The sequence below is a fragment of the Carcharhinus amblyrhynchos genome, chromosome 12 (genome assembly GCF_965287045.1).
Source record: "Carcharhinus amblyrhynchos chromosome 12, sCarAmb.v2.hapA, whole genome shotgun sequence".
NCBI lineage: Eukaryota > Metazoa > Chordata > Chondrichthyes > Carcharhiniformes > Carcharhinidae > Carcharhinus > Carcharhinus amblyrhynchos.
Genome location: NC_137335.1, coordinates 7,050,426 through 7,076,540, shown reverse-complemented (window position 1 = coordinate 7,076,540; position 26,115 = coordinate 7,050,426). Strand labels below are relative to the sequence as shown.

Here is a 26,115-nt window from a genome sequence, read left to right as displayed (position 1 = left end):
GCATGGGTTTCCTCCAGGTGCTTCAGTTTCCTCCCACAGTCCAAAAGATGTGCTGGTTCGGTGCATTGGCTGTGCTAAATTCTCCCTCTGTGTACCTGAACAGGTGCCGGAGTGAGGTGACTAGAGGATTTTCACAGTAACTTCATTGCTGTGTTAATGGTTGTGACACTAATAAATAAACTAAACTAAGCAACAAACCTAAGCTGATAAACATTAAGATTACACTTTAAAATAATAGCAAAGACTAATAATGTGCTTATTTAATTTTGTATCGATTTCTGTGTTAGCTTATTTGTGCTAGAATCAAACAGCAGAACAAGGTAGCATTCCCAAATCTTCATTGAATCTAAGATGGTCTAGTGGTATTGTTGCTAGACTACTAATCCAGAAACTCAGCTATTGATCTGGGGGACCCAGGTTCGAATCCCGCCAATGTAGATGGTGGAATTTTAATTTAAAAAATCCGGAATTAAGAATCTACTGATGACCATGAGACCATTGTTGGAAAAACCCATCTGGTTTACTAATGTTCTTTAGGGAAGGAAATCTGTCATCCTTACCTGGTCTGGCCTACATGTGACTCCAGAGCCACAGCAATGTGGTTGACTCTCAACTGCCCTCGGGACAACTAGGGATGGGCAATAAATGCTGGTCAACCAGCAACACCCATGAACAACAAATGAATTTTTAAAAATTAGCGGCAACAAGGATGGACAGACAGAAAGCCAAATGTGTGCCAGTGATTCCATAGGAGAGGGAAGTATGTATCTTCTGGATCTCTGGCCTAGCCAAGAACAACTAAGGATGGGCAATAAATGCTGGCCAATCAGCAACACCCATGCCCACAAATGAATAAAAAAAAGTTCCCTCTAGAAAGAGATCATTTGTGTCGGTCCTGGTCCTTGGAAACAATTTTCCAATTTGTCCGAGCAACTTCTTTCTTCTTGTCCAATCCCATCATATTCACTTCTATTGACTTGTGCTTTAAGTTCAGTCTCAAAATGTGGGTTATTGTGGGTGAATCTGTGGAGAATTTCGGCAATTTAGAAGTGGTAAAAACAGCAAGAATGATGAATAAGGGATGGGGGTGGTGATGGGATGGGAGGGGGGAGCTGCAGGAGGGTCGCTTTGTAACACCAAAGTACCATGTGCTAAAGCCATTGGTCAACTCCACTGCTGTCCTTTGACGAATTGTGGCTGTGGTCAGGACACAATTCACCACCTCAATTTGGCCGCGCGAATGTTATAGATGCAGTAGAGCATGGCCAAACATATTTCAGTCTTTGCGGTTACTGGATACACTGGCTCAGAACCCTAAGCGAGCATGTTAATGTTAATGAGATGACCAAGCATGTCTGATAGACCTATGCAAGCTCCAACTGTGCACGTTGAGTCTGATTCGGATTGCTATAAATAAGACCATACTGATTATTGTATTAAGAATTCTTTCCGGTGGCAATAAGAGGGCACCAGGGCATGTAGTTCCTCCCTCCACCACCCTGCCACCAGCAATCCTCGTCAGTCTCTGAGGCTACCACCGGAAAGGGAGATGAACTGAGCTGGGCTTTGTATTCGGGCAGCCAGAGGTAAGGTATTATCATCTAAATTCTTTGTGTGTGTGTGTGTGTGTGTGTGTTTGTGTTTTGTGTGTGTGTGTTTTTGTGTGTGTGTCTGTGTGTGTGTGTGTCTGTGTGTGTTTTTGTGTGTGTGTGTGTGTGTGTGTGTGTGTGTTTTTGTGTGTGTGTCTGTGTGTGTGTGTGTCTGTGTGTGTTTTTGTGTGTGTGTCTGTGTGTGTGTGTGTCTGTGTGTGTTTTTGTGTGTGTGTGTGAGTGTGTGTGTGTGTTTTTGTGTGTGTGTGAGTGTGTGTGTGTGTTTTTGTGTGTGTCTGTGTGTGTTTTTGTGTGTGTCTGTGTGTGTGTGTGTTTTTGTTTGTGTGTGTCTGTGTGTGTTTTTGTGTGTGTGTGTGTCTGTGTGTGTTTTTGTGTGTGTTTTTGTGTGTGTGTGTGTGAGTGTGTGTGTGTCTGTGTGTGTTTCTGTGTGTGTTTTTGTGTGTGTGTCTTTGTGTGTGTTTTTGTGTGTGTTTTTGTGTGTGTATGTGTGTGTGTGTGTGTGTGTAAAACTGAATAATTGAACCCTATGTGGATACAATTCATCACTTGAAATCCCACAACAACAGTGCAATCAATCTCTTAGCTCTTGTATCTAAGAGCTTTTCGATCATGTGGACCTGGTACTCCCTCGTTAAAACGTCTTAAATCATTCAAGCAGTTTGAAGTGCAAATTTACAACAAGTTAGGTGAGCCTGCTGTTTTCTTAAGGCACTGGAAATGAATGGGTTTGTTAGTCTTCCAGTAATAGCTCCCTGCTCACTTTAAACCTGATCTGAAGAAAGCCTACTGATGGAAACTCCGCTGCCAGGGATATAGAACAAAGAGCAGAGAACAAAGATCAGTACAGCACAAGGACAGGCCATTCAGCCCTCCAAACCTGCACCTATCACATTGTCCTCTCTAGACCAACCGCCTGCATCCCTCTAATTCCCATCTGTTCATATGCCTATCCAGATAAGTCTTAAATGACAGTAACGTATCTGCCTCAACCACCCTCACTTGGCAGTGCATTCCAGACCCCCACCACCCTCTGTAAAATATTTCCCCCACACATCTCCACTGAATCTTTCCCCCCTTACCTTGAACTTGTTCCCCCCATTGTAATTGTCATTTCTGCCCTGGGAAAAAGCTTCCAACTGTTCACCCTATCCATACCCCTCGTAATTTAATACATTTCTATCAAGTCGCCCCTCAGCCTCCATTTTTCCGGGGAGAACAATCCCAGTTTATTCGATCCTCATAGCTAATATCCTTGAAGTTTATTTATTTATTAGCCACATGTAAGGCTTACATTAACACTGCAATGAAGTGACTGTGATATTTCCCTAGTTGCCACACTCTGGCTCAACGCACCCTAACACGCACGTCTTTCAGACTGTGGGAGGAAACCGGAGCACCCGGAGGAAACCCACGCAGACAACGTGCAAACTCCACGCAGACAGTGACCCCCGGCCAGGAATCGAACCCAGATCCCTGGTGCTGTGAGGCAGCAGTGCTAACCACAGTGCCACAGCGCCACCCTATACCAGGCAACAACCTGGTAAACCTTTTCTGTACTCTCTCCAAAGACTCCATGTCCTTTCAGCAGTAAACATTTCCTCGAACAATATCGAGCTTTGGCCTTATGAGTTTGAGCTGCTATTTAACATGCAGGTATCTTGATTATTTAAAAAACAAGCCTCCATGGACTAACTAATTCCTTGACTGCAGGCTACTGCGCAAATGTCAAGCAGCCACTGAACTGGTGCATAATTCGCAGTTTCATCGAGGTACAAATTTCTTTCTGTTTTAAACACATTCTGCCACTTTGCTTCTATTTTTTATTTGCTGCCGTTTTGTCTGCCTGATGGTTAATGTGGCTTTAGTCGTTGACGGGATGTGGGTGTCTCTGGCGAGGTCAGCATTTATGGTCCATTCCTAATTCCACTGGATGGTGAGTCACGCCTTCCTGAGCCACTGCGGTCCATGTGGTGATGGTGCACCCACAGCGCTGTCTGTGACCCAGCAACGGTATAGCAACGGTGATAATGGCAGGTGGGCGCCACAGTGGTTAGCGCTGCTGCCTCACAGCGCCAGGGACCCGGGTTCGATTCCCGGCTTGGGTCACTGTCTGTGCGGAGTCTGCACATTCTCCCCCCGCGTGAGTTTCCTCCGGCTGCCCCTGTATTCCTCCCACAGTCTGAAAAACGTGCTGGTTAGGTGTATTAGCCATGCTAAATTCTCCCTCAGTGTACCCGAACAGGCGCCAGTGTGCGGCGACTCGGGGATTTTCACAGTAGCTTCATTGCAGTGTTAATGTCAGCCAACTTGTGACACAAATAAATTGGACCTGGGTCCCTGGCGCTGTGAGATAGCAATGCTGACCACTGTGCCACCGTGCAGTCCTGCAAGTGATGGTGCTCCCATGTGCCAGATGCTCATATTCTTCAACAATAGTGGAAGGCACTGTATGATCGAGTTGGGCATTTTGCTGCATTTCTGTTTTGTCATTTTAACAGTGGTGTGTTATAAGTAAACTTGCAGCTTTTTTTCTGTGTGTGGTTTAGTTTTAGTTTCTTCAGACCTATTTTCAAACCCATGTTTCGGAATGACCTTTAATATATATCCTGCACTGTTCCTGTTTTGTTTTAGGGACTTTTCTATTTTTCTCCCTGTGCTAATGATTTTCAAATTGGTGTCCAGGCCTGAAACTAGCACTTCATAGAATCATCGAATCCCTACAGTGCAGAAGGAGGCCATTCAGCCCATCCAGACCATAATCCTACCCAGGGCCCTATTCCCGTAACCCTATGTATTAACCCAGTGTTTATTTCTAACTGCCCTGTCTTAATTCATCTTAATCTACCCCAATGTTGTCTTCAGTCTGGTGGGATAGGTTGCCTTGTACAACAATAACTGCACTCACAATGCATTACATGTAAAACATCTTGCCAATGACCCAATGGTTAAAATCAGGAGAATGTGGTGGGGTCAATTGATACATTCAAAAGGGAATTGGATTGTTTTCTGAAAAGGAAGAACGTGCAGGATTCCGGGGAGTAGGCAGAAGAATGGTGCTTGGTGCATTTCTCATTTGGAGACCTAGCACAGGCCGGATGGTCCGAATGGCCTGCTTCCGGGCTGTGATTCCCAAATTCTAATTCTGTGACCCATTCTCCCCATTCACGGATCTCGCTTCCTGTTGTTAACGATTTTGAGTCAGAAGTTGTCTGCCTACGTTTAACATTAAAAAAATCCCAATGTAAGCATCTGGAATGGGAAATGCCCGTGCAAAAATGTGAATATTTTATGAACATGTCACACTGCAGGTCCACACTGTCCACACCAGGTGGTGCTGTGGGTCAGTCCCTGACATCTCCACTTCTTATTTTGCTTTACAGATAAGCTTGATGCTTATTAATGCATTCTCTCTCACCTTATTAACTTTTTAAAAATTCCTCCAGTCTTCTGTTTCATGCTTTCTGCAATCTCTGCTTCTGTCTGAACCTTCGCATATCTGGTGACCCTGTCCCATCCCGACAAGCTCCTGCTCACCTTTTCTCAATTGTCCATCTATTACTGCACCCTGTGACTTGCTCTGCAACCTCAAGCCTACTCTCTCTCCATCTCTCTCTCTTTCTCTCTCTGTCTGCTTCTGTCTCTCTCTCTTTCCCTCTCCCGCTCTCTCTTTCACTCTCTTTCCCTCTCTCCTCTCACCATCTGCCTCTCTCACTATCTCCTCCCTCTCTCCCTCCCTCTTTCTCCCTCTCTCTCTCCCTCTTTCTCCCTCTCTCTCTTTCCATTTCCCTCTCTCTCTCCCTCTCTCTCTCCCTCTCTCTTTCTCCCTCTCCCTCCCTCTCTCCCTCACTTCCTCTCTCTCCCTCTCTCTCCTTCTCTTCCTCTCTCTCTCACTCCCTCTCTTTCTCTCTCTCTCTCTCTCTCCCTCTTTCTTTCTCTCTCTCTCTCTCTCCCTCTCTCTTTCTCTCTCTCTCCCTCCCCCCTCTCCCAGCTTGCTCTCCTGACCTTTTCTCCCTCTTCCTGACCCTTCACACGTCTGGTGATCCTGTCCCATCCTGAACACCTCCAATGCTGACTCCCAAAACCTCTCCTTCCACCCTTCAATCCACCATTTTACCAGACGTTCTGACTTCCCAGAAGGGAAAAAAAACAGTTAGATCAGTATTCCTATTTCCCCATTTTACTGGTGTTCTATTTTAAAGTATATAAAAAAACAGTTCAGATCAGTAATCTTATTTCCCTGTTTTATTGTATTTTCCTTCTGGGTTCCATTGGGCCTCATTTCCCTTGGTCTCCAAGTAGCATTTTAAAGATTATCCGAAGGTTCCCTCTCAATATTTCATAAAATCTAACTATTTCCAGTGTCATTAGGGGCTGTTTAGAAAATCCCTGTCTCCTCAATTCAATAGCCATTCAAATGAAGGCAATGAATTTATTTTTGAGTTACAACTGGAATTGTTCTAAGGGTTCAGTCATTTAAATTACAGGAATGTATGTGCTGGACCTGCCTCAAATCTATAACTGCGTGGTAAATTTAATGTTCCCTCTCCCTCCTCCCATCAAGCATCACTCCCTTCCTGCCCTTTGAACTTTATCTACCTTTGTATCATCTCTAGCCAAAGACATTGCTTTTATACCCAATCCTTGCCATCCACATTCAACCTTGGCACCATACCCGTTCATGACATTTTTTTGACATTAGGATAATAGAAACATAGAATTCCTACTGTGCAGAAGGAGCCCATTCAGCCCATTGAATCTGCACCAATAGCGATCCCACCCAGACCCTACCCCCAGAACCCCATCCTATCCCTGTAATCCCATCTATTTACCTTGCTAGTCTCCATTAAGGGTTAATTTAACATGGCCAATCCACCTAACCAGCACATCTTTTGGACTGTGGGAGGAAACTTGGAGGAAACCCATGCAGATATGGGGAGAACGTGCAAACTCCACACAGTCAGTGAGCCTAGCCAGGAATCGAACCCGGATCCCTGGAGCTTTGAGGCTAAGAACTGTGCCACCGTGCTGCCCAACTTAACCAGCCTGCACATCAACCAATCGACTCCATAATGAAACCTGCCTGACCACTCTGGATCCACCCTCCACCCCCTCACAAGCCCAGCCGCAGCTCCCAGATCACAAAGTGCCATTTTCTTTAACCTATCACCGACCACCTCTCACCTTCACAGACACAGATTGAGAAAGGAGTAAAGTTGCTGTGGACAAGCTGGATGACAAAGAAGAAGAAACAAGGAAGGAGGAACGAGAGAGGTCGGTAAAGAAAAGATAGCAACAGATGGAGCCTCCGACTTACTGTGAGCTGCAGCCTATGGACTATCCAAGAGTGTAAGTTAAAAATCTGGAATAACGAGCATTTGTTTCCGCCGTTTGAGATATTTTTCTAGTGGGGGGAGGTCAAGGAGAGGTGGGGGAGGGGCAGCGGGATCTGAAAATCAGAGCAAGGCCGTTCAACAAGGAAGTTAGAAAACACTTCTTCACTAAAAGGTAGTATTGTCACTGGACTAGTAATCCGGAAATCCAGAATAATGTTCTGGGGACCCAGATTCGAATCCCTCCCCAAGGTAGATGGTGGAATTTGAATTCAATAAAAGAAATCTGGAATTAACAATTGTCAACTGGGGATGAAAGGGTTGGCGTAGGAGGAGAGATTACACAGTTTTGTTGATACTCGCTGGAGTTTAGAAGGATGAGAAGGGATCTGATCAAGGTATATAAAATTTTAAAAGGGATTGATAAAGTAAATGTAGAGCCTTGTGGGGCAATCTAAAACAAGAGGTCACAGGTATCAGTTGAAAGGCGGTAGGTTTAACACTGAGATGAGGAGGAACTACTTCTCACAGAGGGTGGTGAATCTGTGGAACTCGCTGCCCCATAGCGTGGTGGATTCTGAATCATTGAATGGTTTCAAGAAGGAGATAGATATGTTCCTAATAAAAAGGGATGAGGGGATATGGGGAACAGATGGGGAGGTGGATTTGAGACCGGGGGAGATCAGCCATGATCTGATTGAATGACGGAGCAGGCTCGAAGGTCTGAGTTTGCCTACTTCTGCTCCTAATTCTTGTGTTCCTGTGATGCCAGGAAAAAAATCTGCCCACTGACTGAACAAACAAGTGGAAAAAAAATCAGCTGGATTGACTCCGCATTGATTTGGGTCTAAATTAAATCTATGTAAATCAGCCAAATGTGAAACTTGATCCATGCTAACCTTTGCAACCAATAGAAACCTTACCTTACTCATTCAGAACTGGCAATTTTCTTTTAATGGGTACGTCGTCATCTGCTGGCGCAGAGAAAAGGGGGAGAAAACAGGAAGGAGAGAAAGAGATAATTGCCTTCGTCGTTTGTGCGTCCAGCTGTGCTTTATTTAGGCTATCAAACACAATCTCTTCTATTTCTGTCCAAGTCCATTTCCTCACCGACGACTCCCCACAGCGTATATAGGGGCCCAATTTTAACTGAGTGAGTGGCTGGGTTTTAGGATGAGTTAAAAGTGGGCTCATGCAATTCAACTCGATACAGACCTTGCTGTGAAATATCTCCTTGTATCTTGGTGCAGAATATCCTGAGCTTTATTGAAGGGGACAGAACAATAGAAATGGGTCCATGAAGCAGCCAGCAGGCTGGGAACTTGCCTCCAACAGGTAGCTCTAGACAATATTTCCTCACCAATGGATTCCTTGATCCCAGCTCCTGTATCTCTTACTTTTAAAATTAAGCAACTCTAGGAAAGACCTGTTATTGACAAATATGTTGATGAATAGCATTGAAATAATGCGTTCCTCCTCAAATTTTGTATTATTGACAAGATCTTTTCCAAATGGATTGAGTAATCGGGTAGATTTTTTAACCTAAATAAATAAATTCTCATCGAGAATTCATGGGTTAGGAAAATTTTGCTCCAATAGGATATCTCATTAATGAATCATAGAATCCCTACAGTACAGAAAGAGGCCATTCGGCCCTTTGACCCTGCACTGCCAACAATCCCTCCCAGGCACTATCCTCGTAACCCCACCTGCTAATCCCCCTGATACCAAGGGGTAATTTAACATGGTCAATCCAGAGGAGGAAACCAGAGCACCCGGAGGAAACCCATGCAGACATGGGGAGAATGTGCAAACTCCAGACAGACTGTCACCCGAGGCCAGAATTGAATCTGAGTCCCTGAGGAGTGAGGCAGCAGTGCTAACCACTCACAGCGCCGCCAATTGGAGCAGAATGACCCACCGTTATACAGCGGAGTCCCTCTGGTCTATCCAGCCTGTTCCACACAATTGCAATAACTTGTGAACCCCAATATACACTCCCCATCCAAAACCATGAGGGAGGCAAAAAAAAACACATAAAAAAACCCAGGTGAATTTGGGGAAAATAAAACCCATCTAGAAACTGGTTGAGGAGATCAGTCTAGCCCTGTGCTCGCTGAAACACATGCCCCTGTTCAGAGGAGATTTCTAACCCCAGTTACAAACTGGTCCAGCTCTGAAAAGGAATTCAGCGTGTCTGCGTTGGCCACATGACACAACAGCAGACCACTAGGAGAATAGCGGTCTGGCAGGCAAAGTGGCACAATGGTTAGCACTGCTGCCTCACAGGCTCCAGGGACCTGGGTTCGATTCCTGGCTTGGGTCACTGTCTGTGTGGAGTTTGCACGTTCTCCCCGTGTCTGCGTGGGTTTCCTCCCACAGTCCAAAGAGGTGTGGGTTAGGTGTATTGGCCATGCTAAATTGCTCCTTAGTGCATATGTTAGAGGGGTTAGCAGGGTAAATGTGTGGGGTTGCAGGGATAGGGTCTCGGTGGGATTTTTGTTGGTGCAGACTCGATGGGCCGAATGGCCTCCTTCTACACTGTATGGATTCTATGATGAGAAGAATCACCTCTTGACATGTAAATAAGATCTAGCCTAACACTGCTGAGATCTGGATGCAATCTGGCTTTCAAGTAGCCTGACTTTCAGGGGAGAATAGTTTCAGATTGGCACTATATACCTCAATGAGTTATTGAGGGTGTGCTGCACTGTCAGAAGTACCATCCTCTAAATAAATCACTAAAATAAGGTAGATGTCCACTATCTACGGGGCACAAGTTCAGTAGTGTGATGGAATCCTCTCACTTGTCTGGTTGAGTGCAGCTCAAAGAACACTCAAGAAGCTCGACACCATCCAGAACAAAGTAACCTACTTGATTGGCACCCCATTGACAAACATTCGCACCCTCCATCACCAACATAAGAGTAGTAGCCGTGTGTACCATCTACAAGATGCACTGCAGGAACTCACCAAAACTCCATAGGCAGCACCTTCCAAACCATTGACCGCTACGATCTAGATGGACGAGGGGAGCAGATACCTGGGAACACAACCATTGTATCCCAACAGTGCAGAAGGAGGCCACTCGACCCATTGAGTCTGCACTGACTCAGTGACAGAGCACTTTACCCAGCCCACCACCTGCCCCATAACCTATTCACCCACACATTTACCATGGCTAATCCACCTAACCAACACATCTTGAGACACTAAGGGGAATTAAAATGTGGTCAACCCACCTAACCTGCACATCTTTGGATTGTGGGAGGAAACCAGAGCACCCGGAGGAAACCCACCAATCCCTCACAATCTTGGAAATATTTTGGCCATTCCTTCACGGTCGCCGGGCCAAAATCCTGGAACTAACAGCGCTGTGGGTGTACCTACACCTTAGGGACTGCAGCAATTCAAGAAGGCGACTCACCAACATCTTCTCAAGGGGCAAATAGCGATGGGCAATCAATGCTGGCCTAGCCAGCGACGTCCATATCAGGTAAATGAATAAATCAGAGCAAAAAATTATTCCCAACTCTCTTCCCCCACCAAAGTCCCAGTAATGCCGAGTAACTGGCTGCTGACTTAATGCTTGTTTACATGGCCTTGTTGTGTGAAAAATGGCGTGTTTGTTTACAGAACATTAATCACTTTTTTCGAAAAACCAATCCAATTTTATGTGCAATGCTTTGGGGCATTTCTGAGAGACAGGTGTCAGTCTTGCCTCCTGAAGGATAGGGTATTAAACCATGGACAGTTTAGGATTATCCTCAAGTACGCAGTGGTTAGTATCGCTGCTTCATCGTGCCAGCGATCCGGGTTCAATTCCAATCCCAGGTCACTGTCCCTGCAGAGTCTGTGCATTCTCCCCGTGTCTGCGTGGGTTTCCTCCCACAGTCCAAAGATGCGTGGGTTAGGTGGATTGGCCATGCTAAATTGCCCCTTAGTGTCCAAGGATGTGCAGGTTAAGTGGATTGGCCATGCTAAATTGCCCCTTAGTGTCCAAGGATGTGCAGGTTAAGTGGATTGGCCATGCTAAATTGCCCCTTAGTGTCCAAGGATGTGCAGGTTAAGTGGATTGGCCATGCTAACTTGCCCCTTACTGTCGGGGGACTTGCTAGGGTAAATGCATGGGGTCACGGGGATAGGGCCTGGGCGGGATTTTCTTTTCCATCTTCTTTCTACCGTTCTCTCCTCCTTTATTTTGCTCCTTGAAACCGCCCTCTTTAACTGAGTTAGCACAGCTGCCTCACAGCTCCAGGGATCTGGGTTCGATTCCCGGCTTGGGTCACTGTCTGTGTGGAGTCTGCACCTTCTCACCGTGCCTGTGCGGGTTTCCTCCGAGTGCTCCAGCTTCCCCCCACAGTCAGAAAGCCGTGCTGGTTAGAGGGCTTTGGCCGTGCTAAATTCTCCTTCAGTGTGCCTGAACAGGCGCCGGGGTGTGACGACTGGGGGAATTTTCACAGTAACTTCATTGCAGTGTTAATGTAAGCCTTACTTGTGAGTCTACTGAATAAACATAAATTACAATGGAATAAATGCCACAATTTAAATTTGAACATTACTGATTTACTCTTCCAGTATTTCAGTTAAGGATCTGAATGCCACAAAGCAGCAAAACTAAGGTTTTCGGAATGCCTTAATTGAAAGTATGACCGACAGTATTGAGCAGGCAGTTGAACATCAGTACTGCCCTCTGCTGTGTGTTACCCTTAAGTGCAGAAAGGTGACATGAGTCTCTCTCTGCCAGTGTGGAGGATAACACTACATTTCACATAGTGAATAAGGCAGCTGCATTGGAATCAATTCTATCCATATGATCATAGACAACACAACCAAGCTGAAAAGAATGTGCAATGTCCATGTCAGCTCTCCTTGGGATCATCTTTCTCACATCTGTAATTTCATGGAAAAATTCCCTGCAAGAAGGAATTTTAAAATCACCATTTGTACTCAAGTATTTTCGCTACAACTATCAATGTGAAGGATCCACGCTCTTATGATAGGGGTCAGTCAGGGCAGCACGGTGGCACAGTGGTTAGCACTGCTGCCTCATAGTGCCAGGGACCCGGGTTTGATTCCCAGCTTGGGTCACTGTCTGTACATTCTCCCCATGTCAGTGTGGGTTTCCTCCGGGTGCTCCGGTTTGCTCCCACAGTCCAAAGATGTGCTGCGTTCTGAAAGTTGGGGAATCAAAGGTAGTAGTTCAACCAGCCTCTGAGTGCTCCCTACATTTCACCCCACCTCAGCAAGCAATAACACTTCAAGGTTCTCATCAATCGGACTGCGGCTTTCAAAGTGATAGAGAGTGGCCATGTTGTACGCTGCAGGAAAAGCAGATGCAACATAATAGTCCTGTCTTCTCCACTAATGCAGAAAAACTGCAGAGAATGGAGAAATACGAACAACAATCTGCTCTCCGCAGCAGAAATGATGACATATATGGAAATCATTCAACAGTAATCAGGTCATGCGAAAAGAAGCTTAACTAATCATTACAAACTGAACCCTACCAGCACGCGTTTTGCCAAGGATTTAATCTATTTAATATGTTGGAGAGGTGGTAGCGTAGTGGTATTGTCACTGGAGCAGTAATTCAGAGGCCTTGGGCAAGATCTAGGCACAGCAGGTTCAAATCCCACCACAGCAAATAGTGAAATTTGAATTCAATAAAAATATGCAATTAAAAGTCTAATGATGGCCATGAAACCACTGTCAATTGTTATAAAAACCCATCTGGTTCACTAATGTCCTTGAGGGAAGGAAATCCTTACCTGGTCTGGCCTACATGTGACTGCAAAGCCACAGCAATGTGGTTGACTCTCAAATGCCCTCGGAAATGGAGGGCAGTTAGGGATGGGCAATAAATGATGGCCCAGTCGGTGACACCCACATCCTGTAAATGAATTTAAACATTTTTAGGATTTCACTTCTAGGGTGCAGGTGAAATCCATCTTTCTGAAAAGCATCCTTGCTGGGAGTTTATCTTTCAGCTAAACCTGGTCATATGCAGTGTGCTCACGGTACGTCAGAAGATATTTGTTAAGGGTAGACAATAGTAGTGGTAATGTTGACTAGTAATCCAGAGGCTGATGGCTCTGGGGACACAGGTTCAAACCCCACCACGGCTGCTGGTGGAATTTGAATTCAGTTAATTAATTTGGGATTGTAAGTTAGTCTGAGTGACGGTGACCATGACAAATATCATTGATTGTTGCAAAAACCCACCTGATTCACTAATGTCCCTTTGGGAAGGAAATTAGCCGTCCATAACTGGCCTGACCTACATGTGACTCCAGATCTCACAGCAATGTGGTTACTCTTAAATCTCTGTGATGACCAAGAAAGCCACTCAGTTCAAGGGCAATCAATGATGGACAACAAATACTGGCCACATCCAGTGAAAGAACTTTTTTAAAATGTAATAGTTGACTCCTGTTGGCTATCTCAGTTGGATAGCTGGTACATTTTTGGACAGGTTGAGTGAGCGGGCAAATACGTAGCAGATGCAATATCATTGTGGATCAATGTGAAGTTATCCACTTCAGACGGAGAAATAGAATGGCAGGGTATTATTTAAATGGCGCTAGATTGGATAATATTGAAGTACAGAGGGACCTGGGTGTCCTAGTATATTATCCATTGAATGCGGGCATGCAGGGTACAGCAAGCAGTTAGGAAGGCAATGTATACTCGCCTTCAGGACTTGAGCGCAGGAGCAAGGATATTTTACTGCAGTTGTATAGGTGTTGGTGAGACCACACCTGGAGTATTGTCTGCAGTTTTGGTGTCCTTGTCTAAGGAAGGATATACCTGCCATAGAGAGAGTGCAGCGAAAGTTCAACAGGCTGATTCCCGGAATGGCAGGATTATCGTCAGAGAAGAGATTGAGTCGACTAGGCCTGTATTCACTGGAGTTTAGAAGAATGAAAGGGGAATTTCATTTAAACGCATGAAATTCTGACAGGGCTGGATGCAGGGATGTTGTTTCTTCTGGCTGGAGGGTCCAGAACAAGGGGACACGGTCTCAGGATATGGGGTAGGTCATTTAGGATTGAGGCAAGGAGAAATTTCTTAACTTAGAGGGTGGTGAACCAGCGGAATTCTCTGCCACAGAAAGCTATGGAGACCAAGTCACAAATATCATAGAATAGAAACGTCATAGAATCCTGACAGTGCAGAAGGAGGCCATTCGGCCCATCAAGTCTGTACCGACCACAATCCCACTCAGGCCCTATTCCTGTAACCCCAAATATTTATGCTGTTAATCCCCTGACACTAGAATCAATTTAGTATGGCCAATCAACCTAACCCACACATCTTTGGACTGTGGGAGGAAACCGGAGCACCTGGAGGAAACCCACTAGGACATGGGGAGAATGTGCAGACTCCACACAGTGACCTGAGCTGGAAATTGAACCTGGATCCCTGGCACTGTGAGGCAGCAGTGCTAACCACTGTGCCACCGTGCTGCCGAAAGTGTGTGAATTATCACAGTTGTTTCATCTACCTGAATGAGACTGTTAATTTAGTGGAAGGTTGCACAAAATCATCTGGAAATATTCTCATTGGCTGTGGGTGGGATACCCTTTGTATCACTTTTCTGTGGGAAGAAACAGGAGCACCCGGAGGAAATCCATGCAGACACAGGGAGAACGTGCAGACTCTACACAGACAGTGACCGGAGGCCGGAATTAAACCCGGGTCCCTGGCGTTATGAGGCAGCGGTGCTAACCACTGTGCCACCGTGCTGTCTTGGTGGCACACGCCTCGAATATATTTAAGAAGGAATTATAGGGAGAATGGAGTATGGCATTGAGATAGAGGATCAGACACAATCACGTTGAATGGCGGAACAGGCTGGAAGGGCTGAATGGCCTACTCCTGCTTGTATTTTTTATGTTTCTATGGTTGATGTGTGGTTCTGAATAATTCTAACAGTGTGGGGTTTGATTCTGTTTCCTGTTCTGGCTGAATTACACTTGGGGCCTGCCGACTTGTGTGGTCCAGTTAGTAAACATGATGTGGAGATGTCAGCGTTGGACTGGGGTAAGCACAGTAAGATGCCTGACAATGGTTGAACTTAAACCTGGTGTTGTCAGACTTCTTATCAGTTAGTAAAATTACAATAAAAGCCACAGTTCAGTGAATATTCCTCGAATAATCGATGATGCTACCTTGAGAAGGGGATTTCCTGTGGCATTACACTGGGTCAAAATTATTGTCCAATAATCCTTCCTATGCAGTAATTCTTTCTGATGTTCCTCTCTCTATTTCTATGGCTTCTCATTGCAATGTATTTTTAACATTATCTAACTTGTTCTAAATTTGTTTCTGTCCCTCTCCTTTTCCATCTACACTTGCAGCTGCCTTGGCAAAGCAGCCAGCATGATCGAGGAACCCATGCACCCTGGACATTCTCTCTTCCACCTTCTTCCATCGGGAAAAAGATACAAAAGTTTGAGGCCACGTATCAACCGACTCAAGAACAGCTTCTTCCCTGCTGCTGTCAGGACCTACCTTATATTAAGTTGATCTTTCTCTACAGCCTAGCTATGACTGTAACACTACATTCTGCACCCTCTCCTTTCCTTCTCCCCTGTGTACTCTATGAATGGTATGCTTTGTCTGCATACACGCAAGAAACAATACTTTTCTCTGTATCTCAGTACACATGACAATAATAAAACAGATCAAATCAATGATGATGTGTATATACTGGTGTTGGACTGGGGCGGGCACAGTAAGAAATCTCACACTCTTACTCGGACACTCACCTGATGAAGGAGCAGCGCTTTGAAAGCTCGTGATCTCAAATAAACCTGTTGGACTTTAACCTGCTGTTGTGAGACTTCTTACTGTGCCTCTTCAGTGTCAAGCGTGGCTCAGTTGGAATCACTGTTGACTCTGTGTTTAGCTCAGCTGGCTGGGCAACTGGTGAGTAATGCCAGTGGGTTGGGTTCAAATCCCATACCAGCTGAGGTTATACATGAAGGCCCACCTTACCCCTCACCTGAGGTGTGGTGACCCTCAGGTTAAAATCACCACCAGCCTATGGTCACCTCAGACTTCAGCGATTTTACTTCCCGTTCATTGCTTTTTCACTTCACCGACTCCACTTGCACATTTTCAATTATTTTTCCCTGATATTATTTCCACCACACCCCCTGACCTTCAGCAGAGACTGACAAGATTAATTTCGAAGATTGACAAAAACTGGAATAATACTTGCGCCATGTGCAGATACTTTTATCTGAGAATATCCCTTAAGTTACAGCCCAAGGGATAAGCTGCATATTCTCCATTGAGGTGGAGTGGCACGGTGGCACATTGGTTAGCACTGCTGTCTCACAGTGCCAGGGACCCGGGTTCGATTCCCGGCTCGGGTCACTGCCTGTGTGGAGTCCTCCCTGTGTCTGCATGGGTTTCCTCCGGATGCTCCATTTTCCGCCCAGAGTCCAAAGATGTGCAGGTGAGGTTAATTGGCCATGCCAAATTGGCCCTCAGTATCAGGGGAGCTAGGAGGGTAAATATGTGGGGTTACAGGGATAAGACCTGGTTGGGATTATTGTCAGTGCAGACTCGATGGGCCAAATGGCCTCCTTCTGCACTGTTGATTCTATGGTCAGTGGGAAGGCAAATCTGCCCTCATATCCTATCACAATTAAGTCAATGACACAAAATTGGATAGGGGCAGCACAGTGTTACCTGGAGCCAAACAGCTCACATTGTCCTGAACAGATTTTGCTGGGTTTCAAATTGGCTCAGTTGAACTCACTGGTGAAAACAGACTCGCACAATGACGTAGGAGACATATAAACATAGACATAGAAACATAGAACATTACAGCGCAGAACAGGCCCTTCGGCCCACGATGTTGCGCCGACCAGTCTTTATAGGTGCAAGAAGCAGAAGAAAAAGAAGTACTCGCATTTAAATAGTGTTTTTCTCAGCCAGTGAAGTACTTTCAAAGTGTAGTTGCTGTTGTGATGTTGGAATTATGGCAGCCAATTTTCACACAGCAAGATCCCATATGCAGCAATGTGATAATGACGAGATGCTTTTGCAAAGTTGATTGACGGATCAATATTGGCCAGGACACCAGGGAAAAATTCCCTTATGATTCCTCAAAGTAGTCCCACAGTGGGATCTTTTCCTTGCACCTGAGAGAGCAGAATTTAACTTCTCACCTTTAAGACAGAATCTCCAACAATATAGCACTGGACTGCCAGCCTGGAGTTTGTGATGAAGTCCCTGCACCCAGAGGAAACCCACGCAGACATGGGGAGAATGTGCAAACTCCACACAGACAGTCACCCAAGGACGGAACTGAGCTCAGTTGGATAGGCCATGATGAATTACCCATTAGTGTCCCAAGGTGTGTAGGTTAGGAGGGGTAAATACATGGGGTTATGGGAAAGGGCCTGGGTGAGATCCTCTTTTACAGAATCAGTGCAAACTCAATGGGCTGAATGGCCTCCTTCTGCACTGCAGGGATTTTATGTTCCTCTTCAGATAGATGGGATCTTTTGTGTCCACCTACACAGGCAGACAGGGTTTTGTGACTCATCTAAAGACAGCATCTCTGACAGTGCAGCACTCCCTCATTTCCCATTCTCTTACAGGTCTTGGCTGCCCTTCCTTCACGGTTACTCCTGGGTCTCAGCCCGTTGACCCTGGAGCATTGCTATGAGAGATGTACTAGATAAACATGGAAAGAAAGAGACCAGGGTTTGAACATTGGCATCACGGGGGAGCAATGCGCCAGTTAACAATGATGAAGATCACAGTGTTTATGGACCCATTCTCATTGCCACTGCCATTTTGATAATCAACCTCAAATTAACTGGCTGGGGCACCTCATAGAACCCCAACAGTGCAGAAGGGGGCCATTCAGCCCATCAAGCCTATACTCAGCCTTGAGTTTGCACTGAAGTCTCTGCAGAGGGACTTGAACCTGCAACCTCCTGTCTCAGAGGTAGCAGCTGGAACCTATGGACTTTCAGCTACAGAGGTAAAGACTTTAAAAAGTAAATCTTCATCTCTTCCCAGCCTCAAAAATCAATGAAAGCAATACTCTGGCACCAAGGGACAGTGTTTAGTCTTTCCATGTTATCCAGTCTGAAGCATATCCCAGACACTAAGGACATAACATGAACATGAATTTCCAATAAGCATTGTTGGCAGGCGTGGTTATTGCTGGAAGAGAAAAGCTCGGAAAATTATCCCTTGTAAACGTTCTCACAATGGAGAGTAGTTTAAAAAGAATTCATCTTAAGCAGCCTCTCTTTAGTTGTCTGAATTCCTCGGGGATCTATCATGTTACATCTTCGTGTTTACACCAAAGATCTGCCTCTGTCACACGGCAAAGCTGTGAATGCACTACTATTTTAAAAGTGCTGGAACTGAAAGAATTGCTTGCCACCCCATATGTTCTGTGATCCGTGCGAGATTTCTCAGGTCGATCTCGTCCCAAGACTTCCTACTAGCAATTGCAGACTCTCTGCTTTCTTTCTCAATTTCCTGCTCTCAGATTTTCTCACAGTGATTTGCTGCTTCCTTTGTTGCAGCTGCCAACATGACACAGTTTTCAGCCGATGTTTTCAAGGATATTTCATCGTTCTGCAATTGCTAAATGTTATCATTGAAGTCATCATTTTGTTACAGTGATAGAACTGCTGAGGATGGTCTTCAGGTGGCCCCCCTTCCAGTGGACATGGAGTGAGCCCGATGGAAATTTGTAGAGGCCCCTGTCATTCTTGTGGTAGGCCCTCACTTAAGTATGGTCTACACACTCGCCGTGGCACTGCTGCCTCACAGCTCCAGGACCTGGGTTTGATTCCTGGCTTGAGTCACTATCTGTGTGGAGTCTGCACGTTCTACCCCTGTGTCTGCGTGGGTTTCCTCCGGGTGCTCCAGTTTCCTCCCGCAATCCGAAGGACGTGCTGGTTAGATGCTAAATTCTCCCTCAATGTACCCAAACAGGCACTGGACTGTGGCGACTAGGGGAATTTCACAATAACTTCATTGCAGTGTTAATATAAACTGACTTGTGACACTATATAAACTTTAAAATGTGTTTTGAAAGCTGCATATCAATTTCAAAGAACAAAGAACAAAACAGCCCGGGAAACAGGTCCTTCGGCCCAACGAGCCCGCGCCGCCATTTTAACATTATGAGTCCCCCCTCCACCCATGACCCTTATCTATGCTTATGGCATTCCACCATCGATCATCAGGCAAAATCAGCTAATTCAGCAGCACAGACTGGACTAAGACCTTTCTGAACCGTCTGGCTCAGTTCCTTATAGTGCAGACTCATTCAGCAACTGGGGGGGCGGGAGGGTGGTGGGGGGCGATTGGAGCTATGCGTTCCCGAGCACAGCAACAAACATTCATGAATAATTCTGACAATTCGCAGCATTCACATTGATTTAAAAAAAAACAGCCCCGCATTTGACAGCAGGAAGTCATTTCAGAAGTTGGGTTAAGATCCCGTAAAACTTGTAAGTCACCGGGACAGTTAGTCAAATGTTTATGGATGTTCAAACGGGTGCACAAAGAGTTCTGAACATGCTAATTTAGAAAACAAACAGTGTCTGATGACAGGAAGTCATTTATGAAGCTTGCTTAAAACATGATGAAGTGTTTGGAAGTTAATGGGCTGCTAAGTCAGTGTTTGTAGATACACACAGGCCCCAGCATGTCCATTCACTAAAGTAACTCTTGCCTGATCGGTTAATCACTTATGAAGCCTGGTTAAAAGGCTGACAAAGCATTTAAACTGGCTGCTATGACCAGTTAGTACAAGAAGTACCATAGCCCAAGTGCTCTCACGCTATAGGGAGGGCAAGTACACACCCGAACATATTATTCGGGTACAAATTGCATCCTTTAAGATTTGTCAGCTTATTTTCTCTCATATTACACATAAATTATGAGAGTGCCCTCTGCTATGAATATCATTCTTTTATGTTCTGTCAAACAGGGAATCTTCTGGATTAGCATGCACCAATTCTTGTACTTTAGCCATCAATTACTCACCCTCAACAGTGTTCCCACACTTCCCCCAAAGTTCATTAAAGCTTGTACTGCTTCAATCATGTAGACATTTTTTTGGCATACGGCCCTCTGTGTTATAGAAAACAAAACGTAACAAAATGTGGTTGTTATGCAGCACAGAGATACAAACCCAATAGGATTAGGTATTTTTAAGAGTAGTAGTTGCTTGTGAGGCATGTGACATAGTGTATAAGAATCCCCCCACCCCTTCCCACATTACATTTCCCGAACATATTCGAGGGTTTATTTATTAGTGTCACAGGTAGGCTTACGTTAACACTGCAATGAAGTTATTCCTATAACTCCGAGTCGCCACAGCCCGGTGCCTGTTCGGGTACACCAAGGGAGAATTTAGCATGACAAATGCACATGAACAGCACATCTTTTGGTCTGTGGGAGGAAACTGGAGCACCTGGAGTAAACCCACACAGATATGGGGAGAATATGCAACCTCCATACAGACAGTCACCCAAGGCTGGAATCGAATCCAGGTCCCTGGCATGGAGGGACCAGGATGTGGAGACGCTGGCATTGGACTGGGGTAAAGCACAAAGAAATCCCACAACACCAGTTTAAAGTCCAAACAGGTTTATTTGTAACAAGAGCCTCAAGCTTTTGGGACAGGCAAATAAACCTGTTATGGAGGGACCAGGACAGGTTGTTGGACACCTAGAAACCTGAAGTTCTCAACCATTTCCACTTCACCCCTGTTGATGTAGACAGAGTAAGAAGTCTCACAAAAACACCAGGTTAAACTCCAAAAGGTTTATTTGGTAGCAACTAGCTTCCGGAGTGCTTGCGGCTCCTTCATCAGGTGAGTCAGAGTTCTATTCACAACAGGGCATATAAAGACACAAACTCAATTTACCAAATAATGGTTAGAATGTGAGTCTTTACAGGTCATCAAGTCTCAAAGGCACAAACGTGAGTGCAGAGAGTGTTAAGCACAGGTTAAAGAGATGTGTACTGTCTCCAGACAGGGCAGTTAGTGAGATTTTGCAAGCCCAGGCAAGTCACGGGTGTTACATAGTGTGACATGAACCCAAAATCCCGGTTGAGGCAGTCCTCATGTGTGCGGAACTTGGCTATCAGTTTCTGCTCAGCGACTCTGTGCTGTCGTGTGTCGTGAAGGCAGCTTTGGAGAACGCTTACCCGAAGATCAGAGGCTGAATGCCCCTGACCTTTGAAGTGTTCCCCAACAGGAAGAGAACACTCTTGCCTGGTGGTTGTTGAGCGGTGGTCATTCATCCACTGTCTTAGCAGCTGCATGGTCTCCCCAATGTACCATGCCTCGGGACATCCTTTCCTGCAGCGTTATCAGGTTGACAACATTGGCCGAGTTGCAAGAGTACGTGCTCTGTATTTGGTGGATGGTGTTCTCACATGAGATGATGGCATCTGTGTCGATGATCTGGCACATCTTGCAGAGATTGCTGTGGCAGGGCTGTGTAGTGTGGTGATCACTCTTCTCCTGAAGGCTGGGTAGTTTGCTGCTGATGATAGTCTGTTTGAGGTTGTGCAATTGCTTGAAAGCAAGAAGTGGGAATGTGGGGATAGCCTTGGCGAGATGTTCGTCTTCATCAATGACATGTTGAAGGCTCCAGAGAAGATGTCATAGCTTCTCCACTCTGGGGAAGTACTGGACGACGAAGGATGTAGACCGGGACATGTTCTCCACTATGCTTCCTGAAGTTGATGACTGTCTCCTTCATTTTACTGACACTGAAGGAGAGATTATTGTCATTACACCAGTTCATCTGATTCCCTGTCTCTTTCCTGTACTCTGCCTCATCATTGTTTGAGATCCCACTATGGTGGTGTCATCAGCGAACTTTAAAATCGATTTGGGGGGGAATTTGGTCACACAGTCATAGGTATATAAGGTTTTATGGTCAAAAAATTATCCCTAGATCTGCATAGACACATTCAGAAACAAGGTCACACACTTAGCTACTGCTTTTTCGAATAATTATAATGCTGTGATTACAGTTACTAACAGGGTTAAAGAAAAAAAAACTGGCTCAAAATTCTTTGGATTGGAGAAGATTTATTTTCGCTGTTCCCACACTGTTCAACAGCAATATATTTTCCATTACAAAGCTCTTTCTCGCCAGCAGTACATTTGCGGACTTCACACATTGACGCTTTGTGAGAATCACCCAAAACTATCCCAGCAAGATCTTCCACATATCATGTGACTTTTTGCAAAGGCAAGAAATTTAGACATTTGGAAGAAGTCCAAGAATATAAACAGAATGAACCAATTTTAAAACTAATATTCTGGAGATGGTGAAGTAGCAAAGCAAGTTCCTCAAATGTGTTATCATCCACTAAGGAGAATGATCGCACCATGTAATGCTTGCTCTTCCAAATATTTACACGCTACAAGCACTTTCCCTGAAATTGTTCTCTCCCATTCTGGGCTGCCACCGCACAATCACCAGCTCCCAGCGTAAGTTACATTTAGCTCATTACCATCTTACTGTTGAGGAACACTGGAGTCTTGTATAAATCCTGTGATTTGAACTTACCGTGGAAAGGACAAACACATTTAGAACTGGAGTTATAGAGCATTCAGTCAAAATAAAACTCACATGCAGGACCTTTAAGAGAAGCCAACACATCAAGAGATAAGGGGCTTCAGTTGTGTGAAGTGATGCTAGAAGCTGATTAAATGGTGCTATGTAAAATTTTTATAGAGCTTTTATAGTGTAAAAGGTGTCAGATTGGTAAACAGAGGACAGAGATTCAGATAAAAGAACTGGGGGAAGATGATAAGAATTATTTTTACACAGAGTTACAATCAGGAATGCATTACCCAAAGGGATGGTGGAAGCAGGTTACAAATAACTTTGAAAAGGGAACTAAATGAACAGATGAAAAGGAAATAATTGGACAGCTCTTTTGAAAAAGCTAGCACCAACACAATGGGGTGAATGGTTTCCTTCTGTGCTATGTGCTGCTAAAATGTGCTGGTCAGTGTCATACTGTTGGAGGGAATGAATGAACTGAGTCTTCTAAGACTGTATAGAACTTCAATAAAAATGGTTTTTATTCAACATGCACGAGGGAGAGCAGAACTTGGCAATGTAATTCCAGCTGGCTTCCAAGCTACTTTGCAATCATAGATTCTTACATATTCTTATACCCTTTTTTCCATTTCAAAGCATTACATTTACATTGGTCACCCTATTGTTACTTGGAATTTGTTACAGTTCTATTTTGATCACATTATGCAGATCCATTGTCCTGTGTGCTTTAACTTTAATAATTTTCGGGACGTATCCTGTCTACCTGTTTACAATATTGAAGTGTTGTGCTTGTCCAACTGATTTCAATGATGTGTTAATTGTCTCCATTTCCCTGGTATTTGATTAGTTTTTCAGAGGACAATGGTTCCTCTAGACATTGTGGAGCCTTGATAAGCGGTATCGATTCTCTTATTGTTGCTATAACCTCAGAAAGATCTCACCCGGAGTGTGACTGTTTAGTGCCATCTGGGATGCAGTTATTTATAATTTGTTGTGTGTCTGCCTGCAGTGAGTGTGGATATTATAGTCAGGCTGTCTGTTTCCCCCTTTCCAATCATTTCTCCGCCCACATTCCCTGGGTTTGACCACATACCTAGATCAAAGGAGATGGTTGTGATTGTCAGAAACCAATCATCTCATCCCCAAGACATAGCTTCAAGGGTTCCTTAGGATACTGCCCTAGGTCCAACTATCTTCAGCTGCTTCATCGATGAGCTTCCCTCCATCATATGGTTAGAAGTGTGGATGTTCTCCAATGATTACACAATGTTCAGCATCATTTGTGACTCTTCAGATATTGGGCTGTCCTTGCCTGAGTGTAATAAGATCTAGACAATAAGCTTGGGCTGATAACACAGTGGCATAGTGGTTAGCACTGCTGCCTCACAGCGCCAGCGACCCGGGTTTGATTCCCAGCGTGGGTCATTTTCTGTGTGGAGTTTACACGTTCTCCGTGTCTGCATGGGTTTCCTCCGGATGCTCCGGTTTCCTCCCATAGTGCTGGTTAGGTGTACTGGCCATGCTAAATTCTCCCTCAGAGTACCTGAACAGGCACTGGAGTATGGCAACTGGGGGATTTTCACAGTAACTTCATTGCAGTGTTAATGTAAGCCTACTTGTGATGCTAATAAACTATGCACTATCCTAGAGAGAGAGAAGGGCTAACATTTTGAGTCATCTGGACTCGAAACATCAGCTCTTTTCTCTCCTTACAGATGCTCCCAGACCTGCTGAGATTTTCCAGCATTTTCTCTTTTGGTTTCAGATTCCAGCATCCACAGCAATTTGCTTTTATGCTCTATCCTAACTGAGAACTATGGGCCTGTTCCTTCACTCACTGGGTCAAAATTCTGGAACTTCCTTCCTAACAGCACTGTGGGTGCATCTACACCACATGGACTGCGTGGCTCATGCACCACAACCTTCTCAAGGACAATTAGGAATGGACAACAGAAAGTTGTCCATGCCAATGACACCCACATCTTTTTGAAATAGGTTTTTGAAAGATATTCCTTTTATCAAACATTAAACAGTCGCAGTAAGTTAACAAACAGGTTATATAATTCCAATTAACAAGATATATTGAAGCATTGGTGCTTTATTTTTCTATGTATAGCAAGGTTCTATCTGATTATTGCAATCGTTGCTCACGAGGTTCCCATGTGCTCCAGTTAATGGCAATTTAACCCAAACAGCTTTCATTGGGCTGATGCCAGATGATTCACTAAAGGTTAGTGTACAGGTGCAGCAGGCAATTAATAGAATGTTACCTTTTATTGTGAGGGGAATTGAACACAAGAGTGGGAAGGTTATGCATCAGCTATATAGGACATTCATGAGACCATATCTGGAGTATACAGTATGTCTCCTTACTTAAGGAAAGATGCAAATACATTAGAGATAGTTTGAAGAAGGTTTACTAGGCTATTACCTGGGAGGGCACGTTGTCTCACGAGGAAACTATGGACAAGCTAGGCTTGCAAGAGGCGACTTGATTGAAATATACCAGATCCTGAGGCAACTTGACTGGGTGGATGTGAATATAACGGGCAGAATTCTCCATGCTGATCTAAAAGCCAGAATTTCCTGCCCAACTGTCAATGGGCCTTCACATTGTTCGCAATCTGGCTGCTACAATTCCAGTGGCAGGTGGGATGGGAGAATTCCGGCCAATGTTTCCTCTTGCGTTGCAAATCTACAACTGAGGGTCACTGTTTAAAAAATAATAGGCTGGAGATGAGGAAACAAAATTCTCTCAGAGGGTTGTTGTGAGACTTTGGAATTGATTTTCTCAGAAGGTGGTTGAGGCAGAATCTTTGAATATCTTTAAGGCAGATGTAGCTAGATTATTGATAAGCAAGAGGGAGAAAGGTTACCAGGAGTAGGCTGGAATGTGAAATTGAGGTTAAAATCAGAGCAGCCATGATTTAGTTGGCTTGTGGTGCAGGCTCAAGGGGCTGAATGGGCTACTCCTAATTCTTATGTTTGAATTCATATAACACACACACACATCCACTCAAACACACTGCATTGCTCAGTGTTGATATTGATATATATGTATATTTATATATGCACATTAATATCAACACATTGAGCAATGCAAAAGAGATAGAGTGTGTGTGTGGGTGTATGTGTGTGTGTGCGCTATATGACTATGAACATATGAATTAGGAGAAAGAATGTTTGTTGTTTTATAAGGAATGTTTTACTAAGGTGCAGCAATGACTCTACAAGGGAACTAAGTCTAATAACTAAATAAACACAGGCTCAAATAAGGGTTTGATTGTTGATTGCTCAGAGAATTTTGCTGATTGGTACGTGCTTGTCATTTTCAGGTTCCAACCCAAAAACATCAGCCTTTTAACTTTGCCTTGATTTGGTAACAAAGTGCAACATCTGGGGTGGGATTTTCCAGTCACACTTGCCCCGAAACTGGTAAATCCCACCCGAGGTCAATGGACCTATGTATGGTCTGCTCTCCCCCACCTCCCGACCTCCCCCCCCACCCCCATCACCACCGCCCACTATGATTCCACTGGGTGAAGCTCGGTTAAATTTCATCGGTTACTCCGATCATTGACTCTC

At 44.7% G+C, this 26,115-nt stretch overlaps 1 long non-coding RNA gene across 1 annotated transcript; it reads left to right on the top strand.

Annotated features, from left to right (window-relative positions):
* The first annotated feature begins 1,142 nt into the window (after positions 1 to 1,142).
* Positions 1,143 to 15,620, top strand: LOC145350527 (uncharacterized). Its single transcript, XR_013888218.1, has 3 exons — positions 1,143 to 1,586; positions 6,800 to 6,956; positions 15,304 to 15,620. It is a non-coding gene; the product is annotated as an uncharacterized LOC145350527 (long non-coding RNA).
* The last annotated feature ends 10,495 nt before the right edge of the window (positions 15,621 to 26,115 follow it).